Source organism: Mesocricetus auratus, unplaced genomic scaffold (genome assembly GCF_017639785.1).
Source record: "Mesocricetus auratus isolate SY011 unplaced genomic scaffold, BCM_Maur_2.0 contig_7494_pilon_obj, whole genome shotgun sequence".
In the NCBI taxonomy this organism is placed as follows: domain Eukaryota; kingdom Metazoa; phylum Chordata; class Mammalia; order Rodentia; family Cricetidae; genus Mesocricetus; species Mesocricetus auratus.
Window position 1 is genome coordinate 72,131 of NW_024431553.1, and position 7,737 is coordinate 79,867.

General features: G+C 40.6%; 1 pseudogene; it reads right to left on the reverse strand.

The window, feature by feature from the left end:
- Positions 1–4,263, reverse strand: part of LOC101822990 — a 43,267-nt pseudogene extending 39,004 nt beyond the window's left edge.
- Between the last annotated feature and the right edge of the window lie 3,474 nt (positions 4,264–7,737).

Consider the following 7,737-nt stretch of genomic DNA (forward strand, 5'->3'; position numbering starts at 1 on the left):
CCACAGGATGGTGCCACCCACAGTGAGCTGGTCTTCATTCAATTTATCAGTTTTTTTAATTTGCTTGGAATTTTATTGTTATTACTGAATTTATAAAAGATGTTGGGGGAAATTGAAGCCATTGAATATTTTGACTTATTATTTTGAATTACATTTTCATATATTCAACTTTACTCATCATTGCTCAGAAGTTTTCTAGGCAGAGGTCTGAACATCTTTAAGACAATAATGACACAAGCAACTCTTGTCCAAATGACTTTAAATAGAATAGCTAAAAGTCTTACTACTCAATGAAAGAGAATGAATGACTCATCCTAAAATGCACCAAATAAGCAGACTTTGTGCATGGAATGTGTATGGGATACAGATTAATAATTAGAACATAGTTGGGGTTGCTCTGGTTTATTGAAGTTGTGGTCATAGATTCTCCTCAAAATCCATGGCTTTAATAGCAGATGGAGTCCATTGAAGAAAACACTGCCAGTCAAGAAGCAGAATTCTGTAGACGAGTCCCAGTGGCAATGTGTACAATCTAACTCCTGCACCTAAGGCTCAGGAAACAGTGACAAGAAGGGGAGGGAATATGGGTGCTAGAAGATTGGGGGGTTTGCTGTGAAATTGTGTCTCCTAAGAATGTCAGAAGCTACACCTGTGAAGACTCACCGACATGACCGCCCTAACAAGAGCTGGACAAGGAAAACAGAACAGACATGCTAAAGTAGATGGAGGAAAGCACACAAAGCCATAATCCTGATAAGGATATACTGGCACCTCAGGAATGCTGGTAGTGTGAGAAGTAGCATTTCCCAGAGAAGAATGCACCAGCTGGTCATCCAATACTGATTGGTCAGCCCAACATACTTACAAGTGGTATTATATAGATTCAATAGTATTTGTTTGTGTATTTAGGAAAAAACCTGTATCTACATACATATGTATCAAGGATTAATGAAAGAAGAGGCATATTTTTGAAAGGGAGCAAAGAGGACTATATGGGAGGTTTAGGAAAGAAGAAAATGAAAGAGGAATTGATGTGACTACATTATACTCTCAAAAAAGGAAGGCAACAATAAATTATTCAATAAAAGATAATGATTATGGCTTAATAATCACCACATGTACAAATGTTCTATATAAGGGCCTAATAAGATATGACTTACATCAAATACAGCCATCTGCTTATTTTATGAGACTTCACTGTGAGCAATAAGTACTGACATTTCCTCATACCTTATGAAGGCTTCTCTCATTTTTAAAAACAGAGTAATTTTTGACAAATAGAAATATTAGGAAATATAATGATGTATGAAGAAAGGCTAGAAGGAGACGGATAGAAACCTATGCTAAGCTGACCTCAACAAAGACAAAAATTTCTTTATCTCATAAGTATGGGCTCCAGAGAAATATTCGGTGTCTGTCTTTAAGGCATGGGCTTCTAATCTCAGGACTCTGTTGAGTAAAGAGCTTCCTAGTTGTGCACTGAGGGGCAGTGCTGTATCACGGTTCCCTTTTCAATAAGCTGGAGATTATTGTTTAAAATAACTAAATTAACTCCTATGTTTTATTAGACCTCAAATACATGAATCTATTGGGTCATTTACCTCTCTTATAGGAATTTTAAGTGACCACTGAAGATGCATGTCACCCTTCAGGGCTGGTGTCACATTACCTTCTCTAATGTACCATTCTGATGCTGTCACCCACACTTGGTCCAATAACCAGCCACACTGATATGACCTGCACCTAGAACTGTGTTATTTACCATTTTCACTGAAAAATCTACTCGTGGTTTGAAGCCAGAATCACGTTCCTTCATCAGATCTCCTCTGACTGCATCGGGAAGTGGTGTCCACACCCATTCCTTCATTACCTTTTCTAAACACACAAGTGTCTTTCATAGGCTTCAGTTTTCTGTTCTTGAGTGCTGAGGCTAGAATGAAGATTAGAACAGTGTGTGTCACGAAAGACTCCTGAGTACTCCCATGCAGTAGGCAGTTAGGCACTCAGTTAATGCACAGAGAATCTGAAAACTAGTTTAACATTTTCACCTTTGAAGTTCTTATATTCAATAATGGGCCATAATGTCAAGTGAAAACTTTAGAAATAAACAATCTATTTGTTTTAAATCACCCATTACCCCATACAACGTCAGAAATCTCTCACCACTGATGTTTGTTTTAAATTACCCATTCTTTCTTGTGGTATCAGAGATCCCTCAGTACTGATGGGAAGCAACTTTGTCCAGCATCTCCCTGCTGTCCATGTCTGTGGATTGTAGCCTGGTTACTCTCTGTTTTTGGCTGTCTAGTACAGTGAACAGACACCACGACCATGGCAACTCCTTTAAGGAAAACTTTTGACTGGCATGGCTTTCTTACACTTCTGACATTCAGTCCATTATCATGGCAGGGAGCATGGCAGTATGGTGCAGAATGTATCTTGATGTGAAAGAAACAGAAAGTGGACTGACTCACTGTTGGAGGCTTGAGCATATGTGAGACCTCAAAGCCCGCCTCCATAGTGGCATGCTTGTTTCAACATGACCACATCTGCTCTAACAAGGCCACAACTCCTACTTAGTGCCACTCCCTATGAGATTATGGTGGCCAATTACACTCAAACTGACAATATGGCTAATATCTACTTATAAATGAGTACATATTTTGTTTGTGTCTCTGGGTCTGGGTTACCTCACCCAGGATTATCTTTTCTAGTTCCATCTATTTGCCAGAAATTTTCATGAAGTTATTGTTTTAAGCAGTTAAGTAACACTCCATTTTGTAAATAAAAAGACTTGTTATTTAAAAGTTACACAATGGTTTAAATTGTGATATTAAAATAAGGTCCTGGGGATCAACAAGACATGACAGATTATGTTTCAATAATGTTGTTTTTATGTGTCAGGTTGACAAGGGGTCAACTGTGATGGCTAATTCTTGTCATTTTGACACAAACTAGAGACACCCAGGATGAAGAAACTTTAATCAAATAATTTTATTTCTCATAATTGTTTGCAGGCAAGATTGTGGATATTTTCTTCATTAACAATTGACAAAAGAGGGCCCAGCCCACTGTGAGCCTTGTCACCTTTGGGCAGAATGTCCTGGGTTGTATAAAAAACAAGATGATCAAGCCAGGGGGAGCAAGTGGGTGAGGAGATTTCATGTGTGCTTCCTGCCACTGTTGCAGCATGAATTCCTGAGTAGGCTAACTTCAGTGATGGACCATAATCAGAAATGTAAAACAAATAAATTAGTTCCTCCCTAAGTTTAATATGTTCATTATGTTTATTTTAGCAATAGTAAACAACTAATAACACAGGAGGAGCTAACCCTATCCTGACATGGGCATTTTTTTTCAACAGACTTAATTCACTTTATTTTTCTTGTATGAAAACCCACAGCTGGAGCCTGGGTCCTCTGAACAGAGACTCTGGTGTGGGCTTTCACAAGATGGTCCGTGAATTCCTGATAAGGAGACTTATCACAGTCTCTGAACACAGTCTCTTTCCAGAGGTCGGGGGTCAGGGAGCTGTAGGTCTTAGAGATGGCATCAAAGGTGGCCTTGGCAAAGTTGCCCAGGGTGGCAGTGCAGGCCCTGGCTGATGTGTAGCAGTCATCAATACTGGCCATCATCAATAGCTTCTTGGGCACAGGAGCCAAGACGATGCCAGTGCCTCTGGGGACAGGGATGAGACACACCAACACAGAGCAACAGCGGCCCGTCACTTTGCACGGGACAGTGTGGGGCTTGCCAATCTTGTTCCCATAGAAGCCTCTCCACACAGGGACAATGGAAAGATTGGCCATGATGATGGCCTCCCAGATGGCTGTGGCTATCTCCTTGGAGCACTTCACACCAAGACCAACATGACTGTTGTAGTCCCCAATAGCGACAAAAGCCTTGAATCTGGTCCACTGGCCAGCCCGAGTCTGTTTCTGTACTGGCATGATTTTTAGAACTTCATCCTTTAGAGATGCACCCAGAAAAAAATCAATAATCTCGGATTCCTTAATGGGCAGGGAGAACAGGTAGATCTCATCCAGGGACTTGATCTTCATGTCCTTAACCAGGCAGCCCAGCTTGGTGACAGGGCTCCACTCCTTGTCTTCAGCTTTACCTCCATGAGCCCTGTCGGCCTCGACCACTGCCACGGCCTCTGAGACCACTACTGAAGCCTCCTCAGAAGCCGCCAAGGCCACTTAATCCCTAGGCTCCTAGGTCCTCCAGAGGCCTTCCCGCTGCAACTGCATCATCCGCCATTTGGTGTTTTCCCGAAGTAGAAGAAGCAATGTGGGCATTTTCATTTGTTATCCTGTGGTGTCTAGTAGGCCTACTCTTTCTTTAATAATAGGGTAACTTCATCTTAGCTCTTTTTAATGTATGTTTGTGTATAAGCTTTTACAATGGAGAACAATTTAATGTTATCCTTTCTTTAATTTTATAGTTATTATAATTATCAGCACATATTAAATGCATGAATTAGTGAGTTTCTTATATAATTTAAATAAATTCGTTTTGAGTTGATATCTTCATATTCATTCTGCCTTCACCCTCTATTTTCCTCTCCTATTCTCCTGTCTTCATTCCTGCTACACTTACTTATTTGTATAGCTTCTATTCTCATTCATCTTTCTGTCAACCAGTTATTTCCTTCTTGTTTTAAGATTTCACATGTCAGAACACATGTGTGTTGTAGATCTCTATATGTCTTTCAATACCATCCATTTTTCTGTAGATGGCTCAAGTTCATTTAAACTTGTGATTCAGCATTAATCTGTTGCTTCTGACCCAATATTTTATTCACTCATCCTTTCACATGTGGTACCCAGGCTACAGCTGCATCTTCCAATCATGAATGGTGCTGTGATAAACACTTACGCAGGTCTCTCTCTTATATGAAGACATCAGTTGCCCTGGATAAGTGCTCTTAAATGAATTTTGCTTGCTTGCTCTCTTTCTCTCCCTCTCTTACACTATCTCTTTTCTTTGTTTATATCTTCCAGGATATCCACACTGCTATTCTTTGTGGCTATATCAAAACACATTTCTAAAAGGTGTGTAATGGTAGAATTATTATTAGGAGAGTATTTCTGATGCTCAATGACTGCATTTTCAGTGATAGTAAATTTGAGCAAAATTGGGAGGTGCTTCCTATGTCAGAAATCACTTTAGACAAAGTATTTGTGAGGGGTGGAACCTGTTGGAAGAAGTAGGTGACTGTGAAGTCAGAGTCTGTGTTCTGGGAGACATAAAAACCCACCTGTGCTCTCCCCAAGCTTCAGTCTAGGAGGAATGGACAATATCCTGAAAGCATCATTTGTAGTCCTAGCCCTTCACCCAGCCTGTGAGTCATTGGAGAGAAACCGCAGGATGTAGAATTAATGTGGAGGCATGAGAGAACTGGGTTATCAGACAAAATCATGAATGCTGAAACCATAATGAGAAAGAACATACCTGGGAACCTAATGACAACTCTATTTTCTCTAAACATGGGTGAGTGGTCAGAAGGAGAGACGTGACCAGCAGCATGTGAGACAAAGACTAAAATCTCTGACAGTCTGGGAAGTAGGGACTTCAGTTCTGAACAGCACTTATGAGAACAGTGCATTTGACTACTTCCCATGGAACAGGCAGTTCCCTGGTGAAGGCCCTGAACTCCAGATAGCCAGACGGTCAGTGGAAGATTCACAGTCTTCTTCAGTGAAAGTGATAAAAACTCTCCTAGCACATTACAGATTCTCAGCCTGGAGACCCAGCCACCTACTTCTGTGCAGCAAGTGCACAGTGCTCTCCAGGCACCAGCAGCCCACACCCAAACATGTAGCTAAGACTCAAGGAAAACCCTACTGTGGGTCTGAGCCTGGCAGAGGTGCAGAGCAGTTTTCATTTGCAGGAACAGGTGACTGGTGACACAGTGAATGTAAGGATTAAACTAATTCAGCCACAGACAGACCAAGCTGAAGTCATGGGTTGCTTTTCTCCAGTCTCCCTTTGCTTCTCAGGCACTATGTAGGAAGAATTTGGACTCTCCCATCCATGTTGCCATGTCAACTGGTGTTATCATGGTGTTTTTTTTTACTCAAGAAAACACATTTTTGAGATTTATGGGGACATTTCCCTTGTAATGTCTATGGAAAACTTTATAGATATTGACATTTTTGTCCTTTGGCTCTTATAAACTTTTTGGCACCCTTTGTGATTCTCTTGAGACTTAGGTGCAGGGGTTACATTGAAGATATATCATTTGGATTTGGTAACATATTGTCACATATTCTTTGTATTTTGTTCACTTGTGGATGTCTGACCTGTGGGGAACAGGACGTACACAGATTTGTCTTTGAAGATTGTCTGGACTGTTAATAGGTGTAGGGAGAACAAGCCCACTATGGGCCAGAACATCCTAACAGGTGGTCCTGTATAAGAAAGCTAGATGAGTGTAAGTTGACCTGCAAGCCACATAGTAAGCCACACTCTCCTTTGTCCTTGCTGTATCTCTTTGTAAAGTGCCTTCCCTTGTTGGGTAATGGTGTATAGCATAGAAACAGGCCTAATATCAAGTTTATGCCCTAATTCCTTCAGTGATGGACTGTGTTCTGAAACCATAAGACAAAATGAAGCTTTCCCTTTCCCAAATGACTTTTTCTCAAGATATTAGCCATAGCAAGACAAAGGAAAGCAAGATATCAAATCCAATAAATGTTGTCATATATGTAGGTGTGGGCCATCCATTGAAGCATGGGATATCTACAAATGTCTACACCTTCAGGAAGAGTGATTTGTCCTCCCCCATCAGCAATCAATTCACAATAGACAGAGCAGAGCCTACACTGCATAGAGCAGGGCCTACCAGGCACAACTCCTTGTAAGTCAGAAATTTGACTGGCTTTGTCTCAAGTAAGTTTCATGTATGTAACCACACATACTATGAAGTCATAAGTATGAAAGCTATTCATAGCCAGAACATAGAATTCCACAGCAGACCTTCTCATCCTCTGACTCTTATATTCTTCCTACCTTCTCTTCCTTAATTTTCCTGAGACTTGACAGGGACCATGAGGTATTGAGAAAGGTGTCTTATTTAAGGTTAAAAAACAGTTTCTATCTCCAGTTCATTGACCAGATACAAATTTCTGCACTGAACACTGTCTCCTTTAAAAAGAGGTTTCTTTCACCAAAGACTGACATCATCAAAGGTCAGTGTGTATAAATATGACCATTTTGTCCTGGTTTGTGTCTCTGTTGCTGTGATAATATAGTAAATCAAATGCTCAATTAGGGATGAAAGGGTTTATTTCATGTTTCAGGACCATATACAAGGTGAGGACCATGGCAGTAGCCAAGCCTGGGACATCAACATGGCCTCAGGGGACAAGCAGGTCATGGATTTCTTTCATATTCCCTTAGTAAATGTTCTCATTTCCTGAGAGACTTTATAGGCATACTCATATGTTTTTAATAATTTGGTGCACATGATCATTTCAAGAAATGTGTATACAGAATGCAGTGTTATAGGGTTAGCTAAATAATGACTACAAGGACAAAGTATGGATACTTTTTCCGTGATGCAATGGATATCCAGAGAGTTGGCAACAGCATCCATATTCAAAGACTTGTGTAGCTCTGGTTGGCTGGGAACTCGCTCTGTAACACAAGCTGGGCACACAAGACATCTGGAGTTACAGGAGGTTCTGGAGCTACTATTCAGAGACAGAAAACATTTGACCAAATAATTGG